Below are 25,228 nucleotides of genomic sequence, written 5' to 3'. Positions count from 1 at the left end.
GACACCACACATCTACGACCATCCGATCTTTGACAAACCTGACAAAAACAAGAAATGGGGAAAGGATTCCCTGTTTAATAAGTGGTGCTGGGAAAACTGGCTAGCCATATGTAGAAAGCTGAAACTAGATCCCTTCCTTACACCTTATACAAAAATTAATTCAAGATGGATTAAAGACTTAAATGTTAGACCTAAAACCATAAAAACCCTAGAAGAAAACCTAGGCAATACCATTCAGGACATAGGCATGGGCAAAGACTTCATGACTAAAACACAAAAAGCAGTGGCAACAAAAGCCAAAATTGACAAATGGGATCTAATTAAATTAAGGAGCTTCTGCACAGCAGAAGAAACTACCATCAGAGTGAACAGGCAACCTACAGAATGGGAGAAAATTTTTGCAATCTACCTGTCTGACAAAGGGCTAATATCTGGAATCTACAAAGATCTTAAACAAATTTACAAGAAAAAAACAAACAACCCCATCAAAAAGTGGGCAAAGGATATGAACAGACACTTCTCAAAAGAAGACATTTATGCAGCCAACAGACACATGAAAAAATGCTCATCATCACTGGTCATCAGAGAAATGCAAATCAAAACCACAATGAAATGCCATCTCACACCAGTTAGAATGGCGATCACTAAAAAGTCAGGAAACAACAGATGCTGGAGAGGATATGGAGAAATAGGAACACTTTTACACTGTTGGTGGGAGTGTAAACTAGTTCAACCACTGTGGAAGACAGTGTGGCAATTCCTCAAGGATCTAGAACTAGAAATACCATTTGACCCAGCCACCCCATTACTGGGTATATACCCAAAGGATTATAAATCATGCTACTATAAAGACACATGCAGACGTATGTTTATTGCAGCACTATTCACAATAGCAAAGACTTGGAACCAACCCAAATGTCCATCAGTGATAGACTGGATTAAGGAAATATGTCACATATACACTATGGAATACTATGCAGTATTGCATGAACAAGGATGAGTTCATGTCCTTTGTAGGGACACGGATGCAGCTGGAAACCATAATTCTGAGCAAACTATCACAAGGAAAGAAAACCAAACACCGCATGTTCTCATTCATAGGTGGGAATTGAACAATGAGAACACTTGGACACAGGGCAGGGAACATCACACCCCGGGGCCTGTCATGGGGTAGGGGGCAGAGGGAGGGATAGCGTTAGAAGAAATACCTGATGTAAATGATGAGTTAATGGGTGCAGCAAACCAACATGGCACATGTATACCTATGTAACAAACCTGCACATTGTGCACCTGTACCCTAGAACTTAAGGTATAATAATAAGACAAACCAGAAAAAAGCAAAAATTCTAATATTCACCTACCTCTTTTATTAGCTGTGGAGTTTTCAGGTAAAAAATAAATGTTTAATTGGAAAAAAAAAAGTGCTTCCTTGCTAGTGGGTTAATAGCATCCAACTGGTAGATTGTTGTATGGATTATATGCTGTAATGTCCCTAGAAATCTGGAACTCAAGAGTCTGGTCTCTGTGCCTATTGTGCTATATAACCTTTCACATTTTGTGTAACCTCTTCTGGCTCGCTTTTCTCAATGGCAAAATAATAATAATAATTCAGGCATGTACTGTCTAGTTTTTTTTATGTTTACTTGGCGTTTTCTGCTCTTTAGTGATAGGGAAAATAAAAGCATACATTGGCAAACAATGTAAAACCTTATTCAAAAACAGATGGAAACTAGGAGGATGCGGACAATCATCAGTGAGGCTCCTGCACAGCTCTTTTGAATGCAGCCCACACAGGTCCAGTATGTGATAAGACTGGGCCTTTAAAAATTCATACCAAATCTCACAGTTTCTATCCATGCACAAATTCCATGCTGGCTCAGGGTAATTTCTGCAAAGTGACTGTGCCTTTCACATAATTTATGTTCTCTTTTCACTCTGTGGGGGCTGTAGGCAGATGCCTGCAGGAGTGTGAATTTGATGAAGTCATCAGCCAGCTCTGTGCTGTTCCTGGATGGGCTGGTGCTTCCGGACCCTGCTGGGCAGAAAGGCTGAGGAAAGCTCTCAATCTGTGCACCAAAAAGGGTGTAATGACTCAGCTAGGAACCCCAATAACCAAAGAGGGAAAGCATGGCACTGTGTTCCCTCAGTCAAAGGCAACTCTTATTTTCCTTCGAGTCATCCTGGGCCTGAACAAGCTCTTGGAATTATAAAGGCTGATTCCTAGGGTCAGCATAATGGGTCTAAAGACCACAGGAGAATTTCCTAATCCAGGAAGCTTGGGGTGGGATGGAGGGAGTGGTATGTATGTGTGTGCACATGCATTTATGTGTATTAGGGAGGTAGGGATGGAAAGGGTCTGCTGTTACTGAGAATCCACAGTCTTTTGGGAGAATAGGCTTCTTGCATCTGTGATGTAATGAGCTATATGTCCCAGAAGGCTTGAGTCAACAGGCCCCTCCACGGAGCACCAGGACCGGTACTTTTGTTTCCAGATATTTGGGGTGGGGGTGAGTTGGAGGATCCCTCTTGCCTTTGAAGTTGAGCCTCTCTGGGTAGCTTATCTCACTGTAAAGACATTGCTTTTCTATATCCAATTATGGTCCCACAGAAGGATGTTCTTTACTGGATCACAAATCTCTTCAAGCCACCAAAGGATACTGAACACTCACTCTATGTCAGGTGTTCTGTATCAGAAACTAAGGAAAAGAGTGAATAAGATGGTGGTTCTGAGTTCAGGAAACTTATAAAACAGGAAAAGCTTCCTGTGAGCTAGCAGTATACCAGGCTGTGTTCTTAACATTTAGTCCTCACACTAGCCCTATGCAATGGTTGCATTAATATTGTTGTTACTTTAGAGATGAAAAATTGAGTCATGGATTAAATGACCTAAATTAATACAGCTAGTCAATTGTAGAGCCAGGCAGTCTGACTCTAGGGTTGATGATTAAACTATTATGGTTGCTCAGCATTTTGAAGACCAGCCTGAGCAAAATGGTGAAATGCTGTCTTTACTAAAAATACAAAAAAATAACTAAATAGCTGGGTGTGGTGGTGCAGGTCTGTGGTCCCAGCTACTTTGGAGGCTGAGATGGGAGGATCACCTGAGCCTGGGGAGGTTGAGGCTGTGGTGAGCCACGATGGCACCACTGAACTCCAGCCTGGGCAACAGAGTGAGACCCTGCCTCAAAAACAAACAAACAAACAAAAACACTATTATTGTTTGCTGCATTAGTCTATCAAGAAGAGAACATACAGAAAAATATAATGTGTTAAGTGCTATGGAGGTGTAAGTACACAGACTGTGAGAGCAAAGAGAATGATGTATGGGAAGGGGAGAGCGATCAGACACTGCTTCCCAGAGGAAGTGACATCTGAGCTGAGCTCTAACATTGATTGATCATTAGCCAGGCAAAATGGGGATGTGGGTTTCAGGCAGAGAAAAAAGAAAGTGCAAAAGTCTCACAGTGAGAGAGAGCATGGTTTATTGATATTTAGAGGAATGGAAGGAATTCAGTGAGGTTGAATCATACATTTCACAGCAGGAAATATTCAGACATGAGATTGCAGAGTTTGTTTGTCCATTCAACATTTATTTAGCACCCACAATATGTCAGGCAATGTGTTAGACTCAAGTAAGACATCTGTTGAAAAAAATATGGTGTTTGCCATCATGAAACTTATAGCCTATAAAATGAAATGACATCTCCTAGTCTCACCTGGCAGAAAAAAAAATAATTAAACTTGGAAAGAAGGCAAAAAGATGAATAGCATATTCTTTCAATGTCATACTGGGACATTGTTTAATGGATTCACTCAACAATAACTTAAATATCTAGAATAATGTACCTGTTTTTTATTTTGATATTCACTATTAACTATGAAGTCATACTCTGATGTTAAATGCTTTATTAGTCTGTTCTCACACTGCTGTAAAGGTAGGACCCAAGACTGGGTAATTTACAAAGGAAAGAGGTTTAACTGACTCACAGTTCCACGTAGCTGGGGAGGCCTTGGGAAACTTACAATCACGGTGGAAGGGGAAGCAGGTAAAAGAGATCATGTGAGAGTGCAGGAAAAACTACCATTTATAAAACCATCAGATCTCGTGAGAATTCACTCACTATCATGAGAACAGGGAAACTGCCCCCATGATCCAACCACTTCCCATCAGGTCTCTCTCTCCGCACTTGTGGGTTACAATTCAAGATGAGATTTGGGTGGTGACACAAAACCTAAACATATCAAATGCATAATGTAGGTATCTGTGTGGTAGAAAAGATAAGTTTCAAGATCACAGTTTTATTGTCCTGTAGGATGTTAACAAATTAAATCTCCATTCTAGTATGTTAGTTTTCTATCGTTGCTATAGTAAATTCCCACAAATGTTGTGGCTTAAAACAACTCAGATTTATTATTCCATACTTCTGAACATCAGAAGTTTAGTACAAGTCTTACCAGACTAAAATCAAGGTCTGTGCATGCTTTGCTCCCTTTTGGAGTCTTTCAGGAGATAATCTGTTTCCTTCTCATTTGAGTTATTGGAAGAATTCAGTTCCTTACAGGTTTGTGACTGAGGTCCCCATCCATATTCTTGCTAAGTATAAGTTGAGGGATATTCCCAGCTTGTGGAGGTCATCACGTTCTTGGCTAATGGTCCCCTTCCTCTAACTTCAAAGCCAGCAACAGCAGGTCCTTCTCACATAGTATCATTCTGACCTACTGTCTGCCTTCCTCTTCTATTTTTATTCTGTGATTAAACTGAGCACACTCAGATAATCCAGGATTATTTCCCATATAAATATCCTTAGACTAAATTAATTTTTAAAATCTTTTTTGCCATGTAAGATATTATACTCACAGGTTCTGGGGATAACAGTGTTGGGGGATCTTTTTTCAGCCTACCACAATATAGTAAACACAGTCCATGTTCCTCAAAATGCTCTTTTATTTACTTATTTTTTGTGTAAAAAATAAGTTTTATTTTTCATCCTTACTATATTTTAAAGAGATATTTTTCTTAGTTTCATGGTAAGTCTTTTTTAAAAATCTATTTTTATTTTTTATTTTTATGGGTACATAGTAGGTATATATATTTATGGGGTACATGAAATGTTTTGATACAAGCATGCAATGTGAAATAAGCACATCATGGAGAATGGGGTATCCATCCACTCAAGCATTTATTCATTGAGTTGCAAACAACCTAATTACTCTCCTTAAGTTATTTAAAAATGTGTAGTTATTATTAATGATAGTCGCTATTTGTGCTATCAAATAGTAGGTCTTTTTATTTTTTCTATTTTTTTTGTACCCATTAACGATCCTCACCTTACCCGCCCCTTCCTACTACCCTTTCCAGCCTCTGGTAAACATCCTCCTACTCTCTATGTCCACGAGTTCAACTGTTTTGATTTTTAGATCCCACAAATAAGTGAGAACAGGCGATATTTGTCTTTCTCTGCTTGGCTTATTTCACTTAATGTATTGATCTCCAGTTCCATCTATGTTGTTCATATTGTTGTAAATGACTGAATCTCGTTATTTTTTATGGGTGAATAGTACTTCATTGTATATGTGTACCACATTTTCTTTATCCATTCATCTGTTGATGGACACTCAGGTTGCTTCCAAATCTTAGCTATTGAAAACAGTGCTGCAGCAAACATAGGAGTCCACATATCTTGTTGATATACTGATTTCTTTTGTTTTGGGTATATACCCAACAGTGGAGTTGCTGGATTATATGGTAGCTCAATTTTTAGTTTGTTGAGGCATCTCCAAATTGTTCCCCATAGTGGTTGTACTAATTTACATTCCTACCAACAGTATACAAGGGTCCCCTTTTCCCTACATCCTTTCCAGCATTTGTTATTGCCTGTCTTTTGGATATAAGCCATTTTAACTGGGGTGAGATAATATCTCATCATTGTTTTGATGTGCATTTCTCTGATGATTGATAATGTTGAGCCCCTTTTTGTATGCCTGTTTGCCATTTGTATATCTTCTTTTGAGAAACGTCTATTCAAATCTTTTGCCCATCTTTGATCAGACTGTTTGATTTTTTTTCCTATAGCTTCTTATATATTCTGATTATTAATTATTTGTCAGTTGAGTAGTTTGCAAATACTTTCTCACATTCTGTGGGTTGTCTATTCGCTTTGTTGATTGCATCCTTTTCTGGGCAGAAACTTTTTAAGTTGATGTGATCCTATTTGTCCGTTTTTGCTTTGGTTGCCTGTACTTGTGGGGTAATACTCAATACCAATGTCCTGGAGATTTTCCCCAATGTTTTCTTATAGTAGTTTCATAATTTGAGGTCTTAGATTTAAGTCTTTAATCCATTTTGACTCTATTTGTTTATATGGTGAGAGATAGGGTCTAGTTTCATTCTTTTGCATGTCTCTAGTCTGATTAGCTAAGACTTCTAGCACTATGTTGAATAACGGTGGTGACAGCAGGTATCCTTGTGTTCCTTATCTTAGACGAAAAGCTTTCAGTTTTTCACCATTCAGTATATTAGCGTGGGTCTGTTGTTTTTATTATGTTGAAGTATGTTCCTTCTATCCCCAGGTTTTGAGAGTTTTTATCATGAAGGGATGTTGAATTTTATCAAATGCTTTTTCAGTGTCAATGAAATGATCATATGATTTTTCTCCTTCATTCTGTTTAGATGATATATCACATTGATTGCTTTGTATATGTTGAATCATCCTTGCATCTCAGGGATAAATCCTACTTGGTCATGATAAATAATCTTTCTCATGTGTTGTTGAATTCAGCTTGCTAGTATTTTGTTGAGGATTTGTGCATCAATATTCATCAGAGATATTGGCCTGTAGTTTTCTTTTTTTGATGTGTCTTTGACTGGTTTTGATATCAGGGTAATACTCGCCTTGTAGAATGAGTTTGGAGGTATTCCATCCTCCTCTATTTTTGGGAATAGTTTGAGTAGGATTGATATTAGTTCTTCCTTAAATAGTAGAATTAGAAGAACTAATTGGTATTGGTTCTTATTTAAATATTTTGTAGAATTTGGTTTAGTAGAATTCAGTCAAAGCCATCAGGTCCCAGGCTTTTCTTTACTGGGAGATTTTTATTATTGTTATTATTATGACTTCAATCTTGTTACTTGTTATCAGTCTGTTCAGGTTTTGAATTTCTTTCTGGTTCAATCTTGGTAGGTTGTATGAATCTAGGAATTTGTCCATTTTTTCTAAATTTTCCAATTTATTGGCATATAGTTGCTCATAGTAGTCACTAGTGATCCTTTGAATTTCTGCAGTATCAGTTGTAATATGTCCTTTTTAATTTCTGATTTTATTTATTTGAATATTTTCTCTTTTTCTCTTAGTCTGGCTAAAGGTTTGTCAATTTTGTTAAACTCTGAAAAACTTTTTTGTTTCATTGATGTTTTGTATTGTTTTTCCATTTCTATTTCATTTATTTCTGCTCTGACCTTTATTATTTTTTTCTTCTACTAATTTTTGGTTTGGTTTTCTCTTGCTTTTCTAGTTCTTTAAGTTGCATTAGATTGTTTATTTGATCAAAATGCTCTTTTAAATAACTTTACCTTCTTAGTTACTTCCTTAGTGATGAATCAGTAAGTTTTGGATACATGTTGTTTCTATATTTGCATGTTTTTAAATTTTGGGGAATTGAAATAATTGTTGGTTTTTGAAGCTTTGCTGAGTTTGTCAAGTGGACTAACCTGCTAGTTTTCATTAAACTCTGAGGCATGGGAAGCAAACCTGGGCTGCTGCAGCTCCGACAAGTGATTTTGGCTACTACAATGGATCTCGAGTGGTAATAAACCTTTGTCTTTCCTCTCTCTCTCTCACATTTTCACTTGCTTACTCTTCTAATCATGTTCCACTTTTTTATTTCTGGCCCTTGGACAGAATTAGCCATGGTTCTGATTTAAGCATGACCAATAGTCATTTGCCACTGGTGACTGCAATGATGGGACTCTGGCTGCATAGTGTGATCATTTGGTGATCTTTACTAGAACGATGGGATATACTCTCTTGGGTGAGAAATGAGAGATAATTCTGTTATTCTTTTCAGTTTGTTTGACCATTTGTGAGCTCAAGTAACTAAGAAAATATTTTGTGCTTCCTGGAACTAAGCACATCATTTGAGATCTGGATAAGTGAATGTTTGTATTTGTATCTGTTCTTGACCTGTGACTTAGTTTACAGAACTGAAACTGCAAGCTTTCTGTAGATTTGTATGTAATTAAGAAAAGCTTTACTTCTCACTGTGAGTGTGAAACATTTTCCTTCTCCTGAAGGATATTAATAAATTAGATTACAATGTCTCTTAAATTAATTAAATGCTTCATAGGATTTTAAGGAATTATGTAGATATAATATTCTCAGAATTCCCCGTATTAGTTTATTCTCACATAGCTATTAAAAAACTACCTGAGACTGGGTAGTCTATAAAGAAAAGAGATTTAATTGATTCACAGTTCCACAGGCTGTACAGGAGGTGTGACTTGGGAGCCCTCAGAAAACTTACAATCATGGCAGAAGGCAAAGGGGAACCAAACACATCTTCATATAGTGACGGAAGAGAGACAGTGAAAGGGAAGCACTACGCACTTTCAAATAACAACTAGATTTTGTGACAACTCACTCACTATCAGGAGAACAGCAGGGGAGAAATACACCCCTATGATCCAATCAACTTACACCAGGTTCCTCCTCTAACATTGGGAATTACAATTTGACATGAGATTTGGGTGGGGACACAGAGTCAAACCATATCATTCTGCCCCTGGACCCCCCCAAATCTCATGTTCTTCTCACATTTCAAAACACAATCATACCCTCCCAACAGCCCTCCAAAGTCTTAACTCATTCCAGCATTAACTCTAAAGTTCAAGTCCAAAGTCTCATCTGAGACAAGGCAAGTTGTTTCCCCCGTGAGCCTGTAAAATCAAAAACAAGTTTGTTTTCCTATGATATAATGGGGGTATAGGCATTGAGTAAATTCTCTCATTCCAAAAGGGAGAAATTGGCCAAAACAAAGGGAGCTACAGGCCCCATACAAGTCCCAAACCCAGCAGGGCAGTTCTTAAATCTTAAAGCTCCAAAATAAAATCTTAAAGCTCCAAAATAAAATCTTAAAGCTCCTTTGACTCCATGTCTCACATCCAGGCCACACTGATACAAGGGGTAGGCTTCCAAGGCCTTGGGCAGCTCTGTCTCTGTGGCTCTGCAGGGTACAGCCCTCATGGCTGGCACTGAGTGCCTTTGGCTTTTCCATATGCACAGTGCAAGCTGTCAAAGGACCTACCATTCTGGGAGGTGGAGGACAGTGGCCCTCTTCTCACAGTTCCACTAGGCAGGGCCCAAATGGGGACTTTGTGTGGGGGCTCCAGCCCCACATTTCCCCTCCACACTGCCCTAGTGGAGGGTCTCCATGAGGGCTCCATCCATTCAGCAGGCTTCTGCCTGGACATTCAGGCATTTCCAAACATCCTCTGAAATCTAGGCAGATTCCCCCAAACCTCAACTCTTGCCTTCTGTACATGCACAGGCCCAACACCACTTGGAAGTCAGCAAGGCTTGGAGCTTGCATCCTCTGACACAATGACCCCAGCAGTACTTTGACCCATTTTAGTCACAGCTGGAGCTGGAGCAATTGGGATGCAGGGTGCCTTGTCCCAAGGATGCAAAGAGCAGCAGGGCCCTGAGCCTGACCCACAAAACCATTTTTCCCTTTTAGGCCTGCAGGCCTGTGATGGGAGGGGCTCCTGCTAAGGTCTCTGAAATGCCCTGAAGGCATTCTCTCCATTGTCTTGGCTATTAACATTCAGCTCTTCTTTACTTATGCAAATTTCTGTAACCTTGAATTTTTTTCCCCAGAAAATGGGTTTTTCTTTTTTATTGCAGGATCTGACTGCATGTTTTCCAAACTTTTATGCTCTGTTTCCTTTTTAAATATAAGGTCTAGTTTTAGGTCATTTCTTTGTTCATGCAAATGAGCATAAGCTTTTAGATGCAGCCAGGCCATATCTTGAACACTTTTCTGCTTAGAAATTTCTTCCACCAGATACCCTAAATCATGTCTCTCAAGTTCAAAGTTCCACAGATCTCTAGATCAGGGACACGATGCTGCCAGTCTCTTTGCTAAAGTGTAGCAAGAGGGATCTTTTATTCCAGTTCCCAATAAGTTCCTCATCTCCATATGAGACCACCTCAGCTTGGACATCACTGTCCATAACACTATCAACATTTCGGTCAAATCATTCAACAAGTTTCTAGGAAGTTCCAAACTTTTCCTCATCTTCCTGTCTTCTTCAGAACCCTCCAAACTGTTTCAACTTCTGCCCATTACACAGTTCCAAAGTTGCTTTTACATTTTCATGTATCTTTATAGCAACGCCCCACTTCTCTGGTACCAATTTTCTGTATTAGTTTGTTCTCACATTTCTATAAAGAACCATCCGAGACTGGATAGTTTTTAAAGAAAAGAGGTTTAATTGACTCACAGTTCCACAGGCTGTACAGAAGGCATGGCTGGGGAGGCTTCAGGAAACTTGCAATCATGGTGGAAGTAAAGGGAAAGCAAGCACATCTTCACATGGTGACAGGAGACAGAGAGCAAAAAGGGAAGTGCTACACAATTTTAAACAACCAGATCTTGTGAGAATTCACTATCATGAGAACACCAGGGGGAAATCCACCCCCATAATTCAATCATCTACCACTAAGTTCCACCCCAACATAAGGAATTACAATTAAACCTAAGATTTGGGTGGTGATACAGAGCCAAACCATGTCATCCCCCAAAATAAAGAAGCTAAACTAATATTTTAAGTGGGCTAAACTACAAAAATTCTTTCTTACAGAAAATGCTAGCTAGGAGGCATTTTCATAAGAATAAAAATTCAGGTAATCAAGATGAATCCATGTCCAAATCAGGTTGATTTAACAATTAGGATTAGCAACAGTTACATGTAATTTCCTGTGATTTTATCAGTGTGGGGTATAAATATAAGATTTTTTGAAAGTAAGGTTTGGTATGTTTTCTTTTATGTGAAGATACTAGTTAATCTGAACTTCCTAAACTTTTTACACTAATTCATTTATTAGATTAGCTAATATTAGCCCTACACAATATTTAGGATTGTGAGAAAACAAAATTTTCAAATAAATTGAATTACAGTTTTTACAAACTTTTTCTATTAACAGCAATTATATTTGTAGTATGTCTGTTGGAACATAATTTCTAACACCATCAGTAAACTTTGAATCTATAGACTAACATTAAATTGATAATGGATAATGATTAATGAAGAATCTTTGACTACTTAGGTAATTTCTAAGTAAAATAGAATACAGAAATCTTGGTTACTGAGTGTCATCTTAACAACTAAATGGATATACTTTTGCTTCCTATTTGCATATATTATACAGTGACTGTATCTTTGGATCTTGTTAGTGGAAGTGTTTCTTTTTGCCACTTGGAGAAGGTGTAAAAGGCATGTGGATGGCAGTAGGAGGTTGTATTATATGTTCCTCTATGCTTTTGGGTCTGCCTAAATGCTTGTGTATGACAGATAATTCTTAATTACATACTTACTTATAAGTTCTCTTTTTAAAATAGAATTTGTTCATAAGTTTTAATGAATATAAATGGTTAAGACTATACCAGGGGCTGGGCATGGTGGCTCATGCCTGTAATCCTAGCAATTTGGGAGACTGAGGCAGGTGGATCACTTGAGCCCCGGAATTCAAGATCAGCCTAGACAACATGGTGAAACCCTGTCTCTACTAAAAATAAAAAATTAACTGGGGGTGGTGGTGTGAGCCTGTAATCCCAGCTACTCCGGAGGCTGAAGCAGGAGAATCGCTTGAACCTGGGAGGCAGAGGTTGCAGTGAGCCGAGATTGCACCACTGCACTCCAGCCTGGGCAATAGAGTAAGACTCCACCTAAAAACAACAACAACAGCAACAAAACAAACAAAACAAACAAACAAACAAACAGAAAACTATACCAGGCATTATAGCAAATAAATTCAACTATTTGCAAGATCATGGGAAAGGAAAATGGCAAGGATAAAAGAGGTAGTTTTGACCTAAGTAAAGTGTCTGGTTGTTCCACATGTGAAAAATAATAATGGGAGACAAAACTTGAATATAGAAAGTTGTAGAGGGTTTTTAGAAATTGATTTATAATACTTACAAATGATGAGTCTGAAAGAAGCCAAGGAATGTCCTCAAATTCTGGAAAAGTTTGCGTAGTGTTGATGGGCTCATCCATAAGTTTAAAAAAGGGGGGAGAGAGGAACCTGAGAATCTTCATTGCTGAGTCTGACATTAATGAAAACCTAGAATATGATTTCTCTCTGTTAAAGTGATAGATTTGTCTTGGAGTATTTATTTCTGCTCTTATGAGGGAAAGAAAAAGGTTATTTTTTACACCCTGTGTTATCTGTCTGGATAGCAAGGATTCAAAGTCTCGCCAGAATAATTTTATGTTCTTTGTGTGACTTTATCATGCCTTTGATTCTAAAGAGCCAAGATTCCATATACTTGTGTCATCTTTTTCAATGTTTATTTAAAATATCGTATGCTCTCTTTGATTAATAGATAAAAAAGCTATTGTTTCTATTCTAATCAAGTGCCTAAATCTCTTCTCATAACTCTTGATTTTGTCATTCCAAAATCAAAGCATAATTTAGAAAAATAATCAACATGTCTTTTTACACCTAACATTCTTTTTTTTTTAACTTTTAGTTTAGGTTTGGTGGTACATGTGAAGGTTTATTATATAGGTAAACTCACGTCATGGAGGTTTCTTATATAGATTATTTCATCACCCAGGTATTAAGTGCAGTACCAAATAGTTATCTTCTCTGCTCCTCTCCCTCCTCCCACCCTCCACTCTCAAGTAGACCTCAGTGTCTGTTGTTTTCTTCTTTGTGTTCATAAATTGTCATCGTTTAGCCCCTACTTATAAGTGAGAACATGTGGTATTTGGTTTTCTGTTCCTGCATTAGTTTGCTAAGGATAATAGCCTCCAGCTCCATCCACATTCCCACATAAGACATGATTTTCACTTGTGTCTGTATGAAGAAACCACAAAACATGCTTTGTGTGAGCAACAAGGCTGTTTATTTCACCTGGGTGCAGGTGGGCTGAGTCCGAAAAGAGAGTCAGTGAAGGGAGATAGGGGTGGGGCTGTTTTATAAGATTTGCTTAGGTAGTGGAAAAATATAGTCAAAGGGGGTCATTCTCTGGTGGGCAGGGGCAGGGGTCACAAGATGCTCAGTGGGGGAGCTTCTGAAGCAGGAGAAGGAATTTCACAAGGTAATGTCATCAGTTAAGGCAGGAACAGGCCATTTTCACTTCTTTTGTGATTCTTCAGTTACTTCAGGCCATCTGGACATGCAGGTCACAGGGGATATGATGGCTTAGCTTGGGCTCAGAGGCCTGACATTCCTGTCTTCTTATATTAATAAGAAAAATAAAATGAAATAGTGGTAAAGTGTTGGGGTGGTGAAAATTTTTGGGGGTAGTATGGAAAGATAATGGGTGATGTTTCTCAGGGCTGCTTCAAGCAGGATTAGGGGCGATGTGGGAACCTAGAGTGGGAGAGATTAAGCTGAAGGAAGATTTTGTGGTAAGGGGTGATATTGTGGGGTTGTTAAAAGGAGCATTTGTCAGGCAGAATGATTGGTCATGGCCTGGATACGATTTTGGATGAATTCAGAAACTAAATGGAAGATACAAGGTCTGAATAAAAGAAGGAGAAAAATAGGTATTAAATAGGACTAAGAATTGGGAGGACCCAAGACCTCCAGTTAGAGAGTGCCCAAGGGGGTTCAGCATAATTACTTGCTTGGTTGGCGAGTTTTTGGGCTCTATCCTTGAGTTTTTTTATGTTATCATATACCAGGCCAGATTGATATACAGAGTCCTTCTTTTTCAGCAGTGAGTAAGTCAAGGCCTCGGCAGTCTTGGAGGATAACTGCAGCTAAAGAGTCAACTTGGGCCTGGAGGACTGATAAAGTTTGTGATATGTCTGTGATGCTAGCAGAGAAGTCATTAGAGAGGCTACAGAAGGTCATGACAGAGGTTGAAATGCCTGCTATTCCAGTACTGAGAGCAATAATGGAGGCAGAAAGTCCTAAACTGACAAGCAAGGAAATTAGTGGAATAACTCTTTTTTGTCTTGTTGGTGTCATGAGGGGAACAGGGAGCTCTTTGGTCCCATTTGCAAATTGAATTTTGGGAGTAAGGAAAACTAGTGTGCATGTGCCTGTCCAATTAGCAGGTAGACACATGTAGGTAGAGGATCCACAGAGGAAGAGGAGACCTTGTGTGAGGCAAAACTGGAGATGCAAAGTAAAATGATGAGGAGTGCTGAAATGGGTGTCTTGTAACCAGACTCCTAGGGATCCAGCTAGGGTGGCAGCCATCAGCAGTTGTAATGGGGACTGATGGGTAACTGCGTAGAGGGGAAGGTTCAATTTTCATGGTGTATGAGAAAACGTTGAGTGCCTATGAGCAACCTTTCACTGTTATTTTTGGGTTTGGGTATAAGTAAACAAGAAGAGGGCCTGGGGGGAGAGTCTGACAAGCAAGGGGAAGGTAGCCAAGGATGGAGTGAAATACAGGGTAAGTGTCTTCCTAAGCAATAATTACTGCTTATGTTTTTAAGTTTGCCAGTATTGATAGAGGGCTTATCTGTAATACGGAGCTGGAAGGCTCCAATTGTTTCAGTGATGTGTGTAGTTGGGCTTTGGAGATGAAGAGTGAAGGAACATCGATAAGGTGAAAGGTTACCCAGGGGAATTCCAGTGGTTCTTTGCCAAGAGATACAAAAAGGAGCAGCCACAGGAATAGTAGTTTGTGTTGTGATGGGTCCAAATATGGGGGGAGTAGAGTTGATATAAGGAGAAAGGTTTTTTAAGTAAGTGCAGAGGAGGGCGGCAGCTTGCTGATGTGAAATGTTTGGGGAGGTCTTGCTGGACCTGTCTAGAAAGTAAATGAGTTCTTCAGGAGGGTAAAGGTGAGGGCTGTTAAGGGAAGTTCAGAGGTGTAGGGAGACAGGAGATGTTGCCCAGTCTGTATGTAAGGCAGGGACAGCTGTGTGGGCGCTGGAAAAAAGGGAAATGCAAAGCCAGCAATTGTTTGCTAAGGAGGGATTAGAAACAGCTAGGAGAGAGTGAGTAAGATTGATAGTGTGTTGGAGATAGCTGGGGAGAGGTAGAGGGTGGCATAAGAATAGGAATGAGAATAAGAGTGAGTATAAAAGTAAAGAATAGAACTTTATCAGGGTGAAAGTATTGGAGGGTCCCCTGCCAGCAAAGATCATCTATCCACTCTAAAAGGGAGTTAAGAGTGGCGGTTTGGGGATAGCACTAAGAGATACCAGCTGTGATGGCTTGGAGAAACAGTGTAAACCGGCAGTGTAAACAAGAGTAGGGCATTTATGAGTAGTTGAGAACGGTGAATAGGAGTATGACTAGACAGAAGATAGTAGGGATGACTAGTTTTTGGGGCTCAGTTCAAGTAGAGGGGGTGACTTCATAAAGCCCTGTTGCAAAAAGAAGGGTAAGGATGAACAGACCTAATAGAATGAAGGGATGTATTAAGCTCATAAGGGTTATTACTGTTTTTCAGAAATGCAAGTGAGTTTAAGGGAAGTAGGGGAGAGTACTTGCGACTTCCAGGAGAAAGAGGAGGGATTAGGCTGGCTGGCTGATGGACACAGCTTTATCCTGGAATGGTGAACCCAGTGGGGAGGATCCTGCAGGCGGACAGCCATTGGGGTACTATAGATGACTAAGTAGGGTCCGGTCCATCAAGGTTGTAGAGTTTGAGGGGTCAGATTCTTAACAAGAACTGATCATCCAGCTGGGGTGTCTTCATATGGCTGGGAATCTGGAGTAGGCAAGAGAAGATTAGCAGCTTGGTAAATTTCCTGTCTAGCCTGCTTGAGGACTGGAAGATAAGTTGCCCAGAGGGCTGGTGTTTGGGATGAGGTTGGGGCTGAGCAAGAAAGTGTGTCCATATAAAAGTTCAAATGGACTGTACCCTGTAGCATCTCAAGGACAGGCTCTAATTCTGAGAAGGGCAAGAGGTAAAAGTACTGTCCAGTCCTTTTTAAGTTGGAGGCTGAGCTTGGTGAGGTGTGTCTTTAAAAGACCATTAGTCTGTTCTACCTTTCCTGAAGATTGAGGACGGTAAGGGATATGAAGGTTCCACTGAATACCAAGAGCCTGAGAAACTGCTTGGGTGATTTCACTAGTAAAGGCCAGTCCATTATCGGACTGTATAGAGGTGGGAAGGCCAAACTGAGGAATTATGTCTGATAGAAGGGAAGAAATGGCCACAGTGGCCTTCTCAGACCCTGTGGGAAAGGTCTCTACCCATCCAGTGAAAGTGTCTACCCAGACCAAGAGGTATTTTAGTTTCCTGACTCAGGGCATATGAGTAAAGTCAATTTGCCAGTCCTGGGCAGGGGCAAATCCTCGAGCTTGATGTGTAGGAAAGGGAGGGGTCCTGAACAATCCCTGAGAGGTAGTAGAATAGCAGATGGAACACTGAGGAGTGAGTTCCTTGAGGATAGATTTCCACAATGGAAAGAAAATGAGAGGTTCTAAGAGATGGGCTAGTGGCTTGTAACCTACCTGGAAGAGGTTATGAAATGATGACAGAATAGAATGGGCCTGTGAGGCTGGAAGAAGATATTTTCCTTGGTCTAAGAACCATTTGCCTTGTGTGGGAAGAGATTGATAGGTGGAAGTCTCAGCGGGGGAGTAGGTGGGAGTGACCAACGAGAAGGAGAAAAACTGGCAATGAGGGACAGAAGTTGGAATGCTAGCTGCTCCTTTAGCCACCTTATCAGCATAAGCATTGCCTAGAGCAATGGCATCTGATGCCTTTTGATAGCCCTTGCAGTGAATGACTCCAGCTTCCTTTGGAAGTAAAGCAGCCTTGAGAAGAGTTTTTATTAAAGAGGCATTAATGATAGAGGACCCTTGTGTAGTGAGGAAACCTCTTTCTGCCCATATAACAGCATGGTGGTGCAGGGTATGGAAGGCATATTTAGAGTCAGTATAAACATTGACACATAGTCCCTTTGCAAGAGTGAGGGCCCAAGTTAAGGCAGTGAGTTCGGCTTGCTGAGAGGTAGTGGAGGTGGGCAGAGCGGTAGCCTCACTGATAGATGTGGAAGATACTATAGCATAGCCTGCCTTTGCTGGTGAGTGGCGATTAGGCCTGGTGGAACTGCCAGCAATAAACCAAATGTGATCAGGGTGAAGAACAGGAAAGAAGGAAATAAGGGGAAATGGGGTGAATGTCAGGTGGATCAGAGACATACAGTCATGGGGGTCAGGTGTGGTATCTGGAATAATGTGGGAGGCCAGATTCAAGTCCAGGCCAGGAACAATAGTAATTGCGGGAGACTCAACAAAGAGTGAGTATAGCTGAAGGAGCCAGGGAGCAGAAAGTATACGCATCAGGTGTGAGGAAGAAAATAGATTTTGGAAGTTATGAGAGCTGTAGAGAGTGAGTTGAGCATAGTTTCTGATTTTGAGGGCCTCAAAGTATTAGGGTGGTGGCAGCCACTGCACAGAAACATGATGGCCAGCCTAAAACAGTAAGGTCAAGTTGTTTGGACAAAAAGGCTACAGGGCATGGTCCTGGTTCTTGTGTAAGAATTCCAACTGCACAGCCCTGCACTTCAGCTGTGTGTAATGAAAAGGGTTGGGATGAGTCAGGGAGAGCTAGTGTGGGGGCAGTCTCTAAAGCTGTCTTCAAGGAATGGAAAGAGGAGTGGGGAAAGGATTTAGGATCTATGGGGTCAGCTAGGTTTCCTTTTGTGGGTTTATATAATGATTTTGTTAGGATGGCAAAACCAGGTATCCAAAGGCAAAACTACCCAACCATGCCTAGGAAGGAAAGGAGTTGTTTTGTAGAAGGTGTTGGGGTTTGAGAGATCAGTCAGACACGATTGGCAGGGAGAGCACGTGTGTTTTTATGAAGAATTATGCTGAGTTAGGTAACAGATGGGGAAGAAATTTGAGCTTTGGAGGGGGATACCTGATATCCTTTGGAGAATAAATGTTGAAGGAGCAGGAGGGTGTCTTGTTGAGAAGATTCAAAGGAGGGGCTACAAAGTAGAAGGTCATCAATATATTGAATAAGGTGAGAAGTGGAGGGGTGGAAAGAAAGTAAATCATGAGAAAGAGCTTGGCTGAAGTAATGAGGGCTGTCCCTGAAGCCTTGTGGCAGTACAGCCCAGGTAAGCTGCTGGGACTGATGGGTGTCAGGGCCAGTCCAGGTAAAAGCAAAGAGAGGCTGGGATGAGGGGTGCAGGGGAATAGCAAAAAAAGCATCTTTAAGATCAAGAACGGAATAGTGAGTTGTGGAGGAAGGTATTGAGGACAAAAGAGTGTATGGGTTGGGCACTACAGGGTGGATAGGCAAAACAATTTGGTTGAGAAGGCACAGATCCTGAACTAACCTGCAAGGCTTGTCTGGTTTTTCGACAGGTAAAATGGGGGAATTGTAAGGAGAGTTTATAGGCTTTAAAAGGCCATGCTGTAACAGGTGAGTGATAACAGGCCTTAATCATTTTAAAGCATGCTGTGGGATGGGATATTGTCATTGAGTGGAATAAGGGTGATTAGGTTTTAATGGGATAGTAATGGGCATGTGATCAGTTGCCAGGGAGGAAGTGGAGGTGTCCCATATTTGTGAGTTAAGGTTGGGGGATACGAGAGGAAGACACAAAGGAGGCTTTGGGTTGGGAAGAAGGGTGGCAATGAGATGTGGCTGTAGCCCAGGAATAGTCAGGGAAGCAGATAATTTGGTTAAAACATCTTGGCCTAATAAGGGAACTGGGCAGGTGGGGATAACTAAAATAGAATGCATAAAAGAATGTTGTCCAAGTTGGCACCAGAGTGGGGGAGTTCTAAGGGGTTTTGAAGCTTGGCCATCAATACCCACAACAGTTATGGGGGAAAGGGAAACAGGCCCTTGAAAAGAAGGTAATGTGGAGTGGGTAGCCCCCATATCAATTAAACAGGGGATGGACTTACCCTCCACTGTGAGAGTTACCCGAAGCTCGGCATCCGTGATGGTCCAGGGGGCTTCCAAGGCAATCGGGCAGCATCAGTCTTCAGCCGCTAAGCCAAGCAGATCTGGGAAGGAGTCAGTCAGAGAGCCTTAGGCTAGAGCTTTAGGGGCTCTAGGAGTGGCTGCCAGGTGAGCTGGGCAGTCTGATTTCCAGTGGGTTCCTGCACAGATGGGACATGGCTTGGGAGGAATCCCGGGCTACGGGCATTCCTTGGTCCAGTGGACAGATTTCTGGCACTTGAAGCAAGATCCTGATGGAGGAAGTCTTGTAGGAATGCTTGACTGCTGCAGCTTAGGCATATGCGGCTTAGGCATTTTGAAGTTCTTGTGTGCTGGAGGTGCGGCTGGGTTTTCTCACTGCAGAAGCAAGTAATTGAAACTCAGAAATGCATTGCTGTCTGGCTGCCTCCTCTCTATTATTGTACACCTTGAAGGTGAGGTTGATTAATTCCTGTTGTGGGGTTTGAGGACTGGATTCTAATTTTTGAAGTTTTTTTTCTAATGTCAGGAGCTGACTGGGTGATAAAATGCATATTTAGGATGAGACGGCCTTCTGACCCTTCAGGGTCTAGGGCTGTAAGGCATCTCAGGGTTGCTGCCAAATGAGCCATGAACTGGGCTGAGTTTTCGTCTTTACCTTGGGGAGTTTCTTTAAGTTTGTCATAATTAACAGCTTTGTAAGCTGCCTTTTTAAGCCCTTCAACTAAGCAGGAAATCATGTAATCTCACCTAGCTATACCTGGGGAATCTGCCTGATAGTTCCATTGAGGATCCTTTCAGGGAACTGCTCTAATGCCTTCCTGGAGGTCTGGCTCATGGAGCCAGCAGTTGTCAGCATGAGATTGGGCTAGAGAAAAACTCTTTTCTGTTCATCTGGGGAGAGGGTAGAAGTTAGGATGACATTTAAGTCACTCCAGGTTAAATTGTAGGACAGAGTTAGATATCTGAATTCCTGTATATATTTAGTGGGGTCTGATGAGAAAGAGCCTAAACGCTGACTAATCTGAGAGAGGTCTGATAGAGAAAAAGGCACATGTACCCTGACTATGCCTTCAGCTCCAGCCACCTCTCTAAGAGGAAATTGTTGGGCAGGTAGAGGAGAGCTAGTCATGGAACTAAGCTGTAAGCCAGACCAGGTGTGAGGAGGTGAGGTGATAGAAGGATTATAAGGTGGAGGAGTGGAGGGTGAGAAAGAATTGAGACCTGGCTTGGCCTGGTGACGAGCAGCCTGGGGAGGAGGGGAGAGGTCAGATGGGTCTGTAGAAAAGGAAGACTGGAAAGACTCAGCAATGCTTGGGGTTGGGACTGAGGGGACAGGTGAGAGGGAAAGAAGGAGGATTTGGGAGGAATCACATTGGGAACAGAGACTAGGGAGGGAAGGAAGTGTGAAAAATGCCTGGATGTAAGGCACCTCAGACCATTTGCCCATTTTTTGACAAAAATTATCTAGGTCTTATAGTATGGAGAAATCAAAAGTGTCATTTTCTGGCCATTTAGAGCCATTGTCAAGTTTGTATTGGAGCCAAGCAGTGTTGCAGAAGAAAATAAGGCATTTAGGTTTTAGGTCAGGTGTGAGTTGAAGAGGTTTTAAGTTTTTGAGAACACAGGCTAAGGGAGAAGAGGGAGGAATGGAGGGTGGAAGGTTGCCTATGGTGAAGGAGGCAAGCCCAGAGAAAAGAGAGAGTAGAGACACGGAGAGAAGGGGGGGTGCTTGCCCCCAAGAAAAGTGGAAAAGGGGTAGAGACACAGAGAGAAGGGGTGGGTGGTTGTTGCCCCCCAGGAAAGTGGAAAAGAGGTAGAGACACGGAGAGAAGGGGTTGGGGGGTTCTTGATCCCCAGAAAAGCGGTACTTGCCACTAAGAGTGAAGGATCATGGCAGGCATCCCTGTGTGGTCAGACACCTCTGAAACGTGGGTGAATAATCAAGCAGGCATCCCTGCGTGATTAAACACCAAGGGAAGACTGTCTTTCCGAGTCCATGACTGGCGCCGGAGTTTTGGGTTCACAGATAAAATGCGTCTCCTGTCTCTACCAGAAAAGGAAAGGAAGTGAAATTAAGAGAAAGAAGAGATTGAAAGACGGTACCAAGATTGAAAGGAGAAAGAGGTTGAGGGATAGTGAGAGAGGTTAGAGAAGAGAGTAAAAAGAGGCCGCTTACCCAATTTAAAATTGGTGAGATGTTCCTTGGGCTGGTTGGTCTAAGGACCCGAGGTCATAGGTGGATCTTTCTCACAGAGCAAACAGCAGGAGGACAGGGGATTGATCTCCCAAGGGAGGTCCCCCAATCCGAGTCACGGCACCAAATTTCATTCGCGTCCATGTGAAGAGACCACCAAACAGGCTTTGCGTGAGCAACAAGGCTGTTTATTTCACCTTGGTGCAGGCGGGCTGAGTCCGAAAAGAGAGTCAGCAAAGGGAGATAGGGGTGGGGCTGTTTTATAAGATTTGGGTGGGTAATGGAAAATTACAGTCAAAGGGGGTTGTTCTCTGGCAGGCAGGGGTGGGGGTCACAAGGTGCTCAGTGGGGGAGCTTCTGAGCCAGAAGAAGGAATTTCACAAGGTAATGTCATCAGTTAAGGCAGGAACAGGCCATTTTCATTTCTTTTGCCATTCTTCAGTTACTTCAGGCCATCTGGATGTATACGTGCAGGTCACAGGGGATATGATGGCTTAGCTTGGGCTCAGAAGCCTGACAATGATCTTATTTTTATGGCTGCATAGTATTCCATAGTGTATATGTATCACATTTTCTTTATCCAATCTGTCATTGATGGATTTAGGATGATTCCATATCTTTGCTATCGTGAATAGTGTTGCAATGAACATTCACATGCATGCGTCTTTATGGTAGAATGCATTACATTCCTCTGGGTATATAGCCAGTAATGGGATTGCTGGGTTGAATGGTAGTTCTGCTTTTAGCTCTTTTGAGAAATCACCATGCTGCTTTCCACAATGGTTGAACAAATTTACACTCTCACCAACAGTCTATAAGTGTTCCCTTCTCTCCACAGCCTCGCCAGCATCCATTATTTTTTGACTTTTTAATAATAGCCATTATGGCTGGTGTGAGATAATATCTCATTGTGGTTTTAATGTGCATTTCTCTAATGATCACTAATATTAAGCTTTTTGTCATATGCTTGTTGGCCACATGTATGTCTTCTTTTGAAAAGTGTTCGTTCACATCCCTTGCCCACTTTTTAATGGGGTTGTTTATCTCTTGTAAATTTTACACCTGACATCCTTTGAGATCTTCTAAGATTTAATGGGATGCTAGTAATAAGTAGTTCTTTTATGCATATTTCTTAATTAGCTCAACACAGTTTTAAAAGCTGAATGACAAAAATGTAGAGGTTCTGCATGTGAAATGTGGTGGAGTTTCTTGGGCCTGGTTTTTAGCCACAGGCTAGAAGATAGAACAATTGAGTCTTTTAAAAAGCTCTACCTGAGATTCCTTAATGAAATTTCCAGACAGAAGTTAAATTATCTGGCCTTAGTAGTTGCTTAGTACTATATGCTCATGGAGGCTTTTATGGTTAATTAATACCTCTTCTTTCACTTTTGTAAATAATCAAGCTAAAACACCATGAGACTGTAACGCCAAAGGTTCTTGCCTTAGCCACACCAAAGATTTAGTGTGACGGCAGCCCGTGGTGAGAGAGAGACACGGATTGGACCAAGAGAAAAAAAGCTGTAGGCTTTATTGAACAGAGTAACAGTACAAAGCTTCCACAGTGTGGAAGGGGTCCCGAGCGGGTAGCCAGTATTAGATTTTTTGATCACCTTTTAAACTCTTTAAGGTGGGAAATACATGCGGCAGGAAGATGTTACCAGAGCGAGAAACAAAGACAAATAACATGTCTCAGATCTTGAGGAAAACCGGAACTGCAACTTAAGTTTTATCTACTTTCTAACCTTGCAGCAGCATGGCAAAGGAGACAGGATCTCACAGGATTTTACAAATTGTGTTTACAAGGAATTGGAATTGGGAGCATAGATAAGGTCTGCTGGTCACAGAAAAATGGGCTTTTAACATTCCTTTTAGTTTCGGGGGGGGGAAGGGAGGGAGGGAGAGAGGACACAGGGAAGCTTACAACAAAATTTTTGCTGTTTATAGCTTTCTTGGGGAAGAAAACACATGCACAAATTCTGATGTTAGGAATATTTTAAGCATATATCTTCAATATTATTCATCCAGGACCAAAGTAAGTCCTGATGCAGAAAATGAGTGAGTTTCACAGCTTTCTGGGCCCCTACTTGACCCAGGAAGCCCAGCTGACACCTCCTCTCGAGACCATCAGCTTTTTTGTGATAGAGAATAATCTTTGCAAATTGTTTATGATCAAAATAGGGGGACTTCTAGGAAAAAATCTTTTAAAACTTAGAAATAAGGCAGAAAAGAGCACCATGTCCTTTCAATGTCATACTGGAATATTATTTCACAGGCTTATTCAAAGATTAATTATATATGGGGATATACCTGCTTTTAAGGGATTAGATACAATAAAGTTACATGTAACATAGATTTCTCTCTGTTAAAATAGATAATCCTAAAAGTTATATTTTATTGTCCTGTATGATATTCCAATTTTCTGTCTAACGGCAAATTTATTTCAGAATGACTTCTCTCCTGGATTATGTAAGAATCCCTTATTTTTTAAAATGCTCTTTGAACCAGCTTTACCATTTTACCAACTCTCTCATTATTAAATTAATAATCTTTAACACATAGTCACGCTCTTAATTGTTTGGAAATTATAATTGGACATACCTTGTGTTGCAGGATGGAGAACCTGGTAGAAGCAGCCTCTCTTTCCTTCTCAGCTCTAGGATGAGCCATTGCCCTGTTTCCTAATTAGATGGCACTTCATTTATCTCCCTCTATTGGCCTCCCCACTACTCAGTCTCAGGGCAGTAGCTGTGGGTCAGCCAATCTCTCTCTGAGCCTCTTGTTAACTGTCTCAGAGTCCTAGGCCTGCATTACAATTCACGTCACACTTCTCAAGGAATAAATCAGTGGTTGTGCTCAGCTGTTCCAGACATAGAAAGGCCCAGGGAAGATGTTTTTGTCATCTTACCCTACTCTGGAGCACCTACCACTGACAGGCCTGTTTATTTATTTATTCAATGATTTACTTAATTATCTACTTTTTCTTTATCCAGTGATTTATTCAGTATTCATTCCTTCATTAAGACCCCAGGAACTGGTATCAGAACCATAGTAGATGGTTTATTGACTTAATTAGGTGAAAGCTTAAAAGCTCCCATTGAAGAAATCAATAGTGCAAATACCTTTTTTTGTATATAGGCAGACATTTCTATATGCAGCTAATTTAGTTGCTGTGACAAAAAAAAAAAAAAAAAAAACCCAGATTTTCTGCAGTTGAACACAAAATAAGTTGATTCTTTACTCTTGCAGAGTGCAGTCTGTGGTGGAAGACAGTCATTCAGGAACCCAGGCTGCCATCTTCAATTCAGCTGGCAGATGGGTGGCAACAGGGAATTGAGAATTAGGTGAGAGGTTTTCTTTTTCATTTTTTTTTTTTTTTTTTTTTTGAGACAGAGTCTCGCTCTGTCACCCAGGCTGGAGTGCAGTGGCGCGATCTCGGCTCACTGCAAGCTCCGCCTCCCGGGTTCACACCACTCTCCTGCCTCAGCCTCCCGAGTAGCTGGGACTACAGGCGCCCACCACCGCACCTGGCTAATTTTTTGTTTTTTTAGTAGAGACGGGGTTTCACCATGGTCTTGATCTCCTGACTTCGTGATCCGCCCACCTCAGCCTCCCAAAGTGCTGGGATTACAGGCGTGAGCCACCGCACCCGGCCAGGTGAGAGGTTTTCATGGGGTAGGCCCAGAAAAGGTATCATCCACCCATATTGTGTAGGACAGAATGCCATGACAAAGTAACAATTACCTGCAAGGGAGGCCAGGAAACTTAGTCTAGTTGTGTTTCTAGAAAGAGAGGGCAATTAACTTGGTAAACAGCTGCTGAGTAACCGCAGCCTCTAATACCTAGAATCCCAGAGTCCATGTAACCCTCACTGACCTTGAATCTGGAAGTTGCTAGAAAGGGGCTGTCATGTCTGTTTAAAACCTGGGAGGCCTAGGCGGGCGGATC

The 25,228-nt window shown here is 41.2% G+C and overlaps 1 long non-coding RNA gene across 1 annotated transcript in view; it reads right to left on the bottom strand.

Annotated features, from left to right (window-relative positions):
* Window positions 1–23,956, bottom strand: part of LOC134761495 (uncharacterized) — a 34,414-nt gene extending 10,458 nt beyond the window's left edge. The window contains exon 1 of the long non-coding RNA XR_010140174.1: window positions 23,882–23,956. This is a non-coding gene — a long non-coding RNA (uncharacterized LOC134761495). The remainder of the gene's footprint in view (window positions 1–23,881) is intronic.
* Window positions 23,957–25,228: the final 1,272 nt, after the last annotated feature.

The sequence above is a fragment of the Pongo abelii genome, chromosome 4 (genome assembly GCF_028885655.2).
Source record: "Pongo abelii isolate AG06213 chromosome 4, NHGRI_mPonAbe1-v2.0_pri, whole genome shotgun sequence".
In the NCBI taxonomy this organism is placed as follows: domain Eukaryota; kingdom Metazoa; phylum Chordata; class Mammalia; order Primates; family Hominidae; genus Pongo; species Pongo abelii.
The sequence above is the reverse complement of the archived record's forward strand: the minus strand, read 5'-3'. Positions and strand labels throughout refer to the sequence as shown.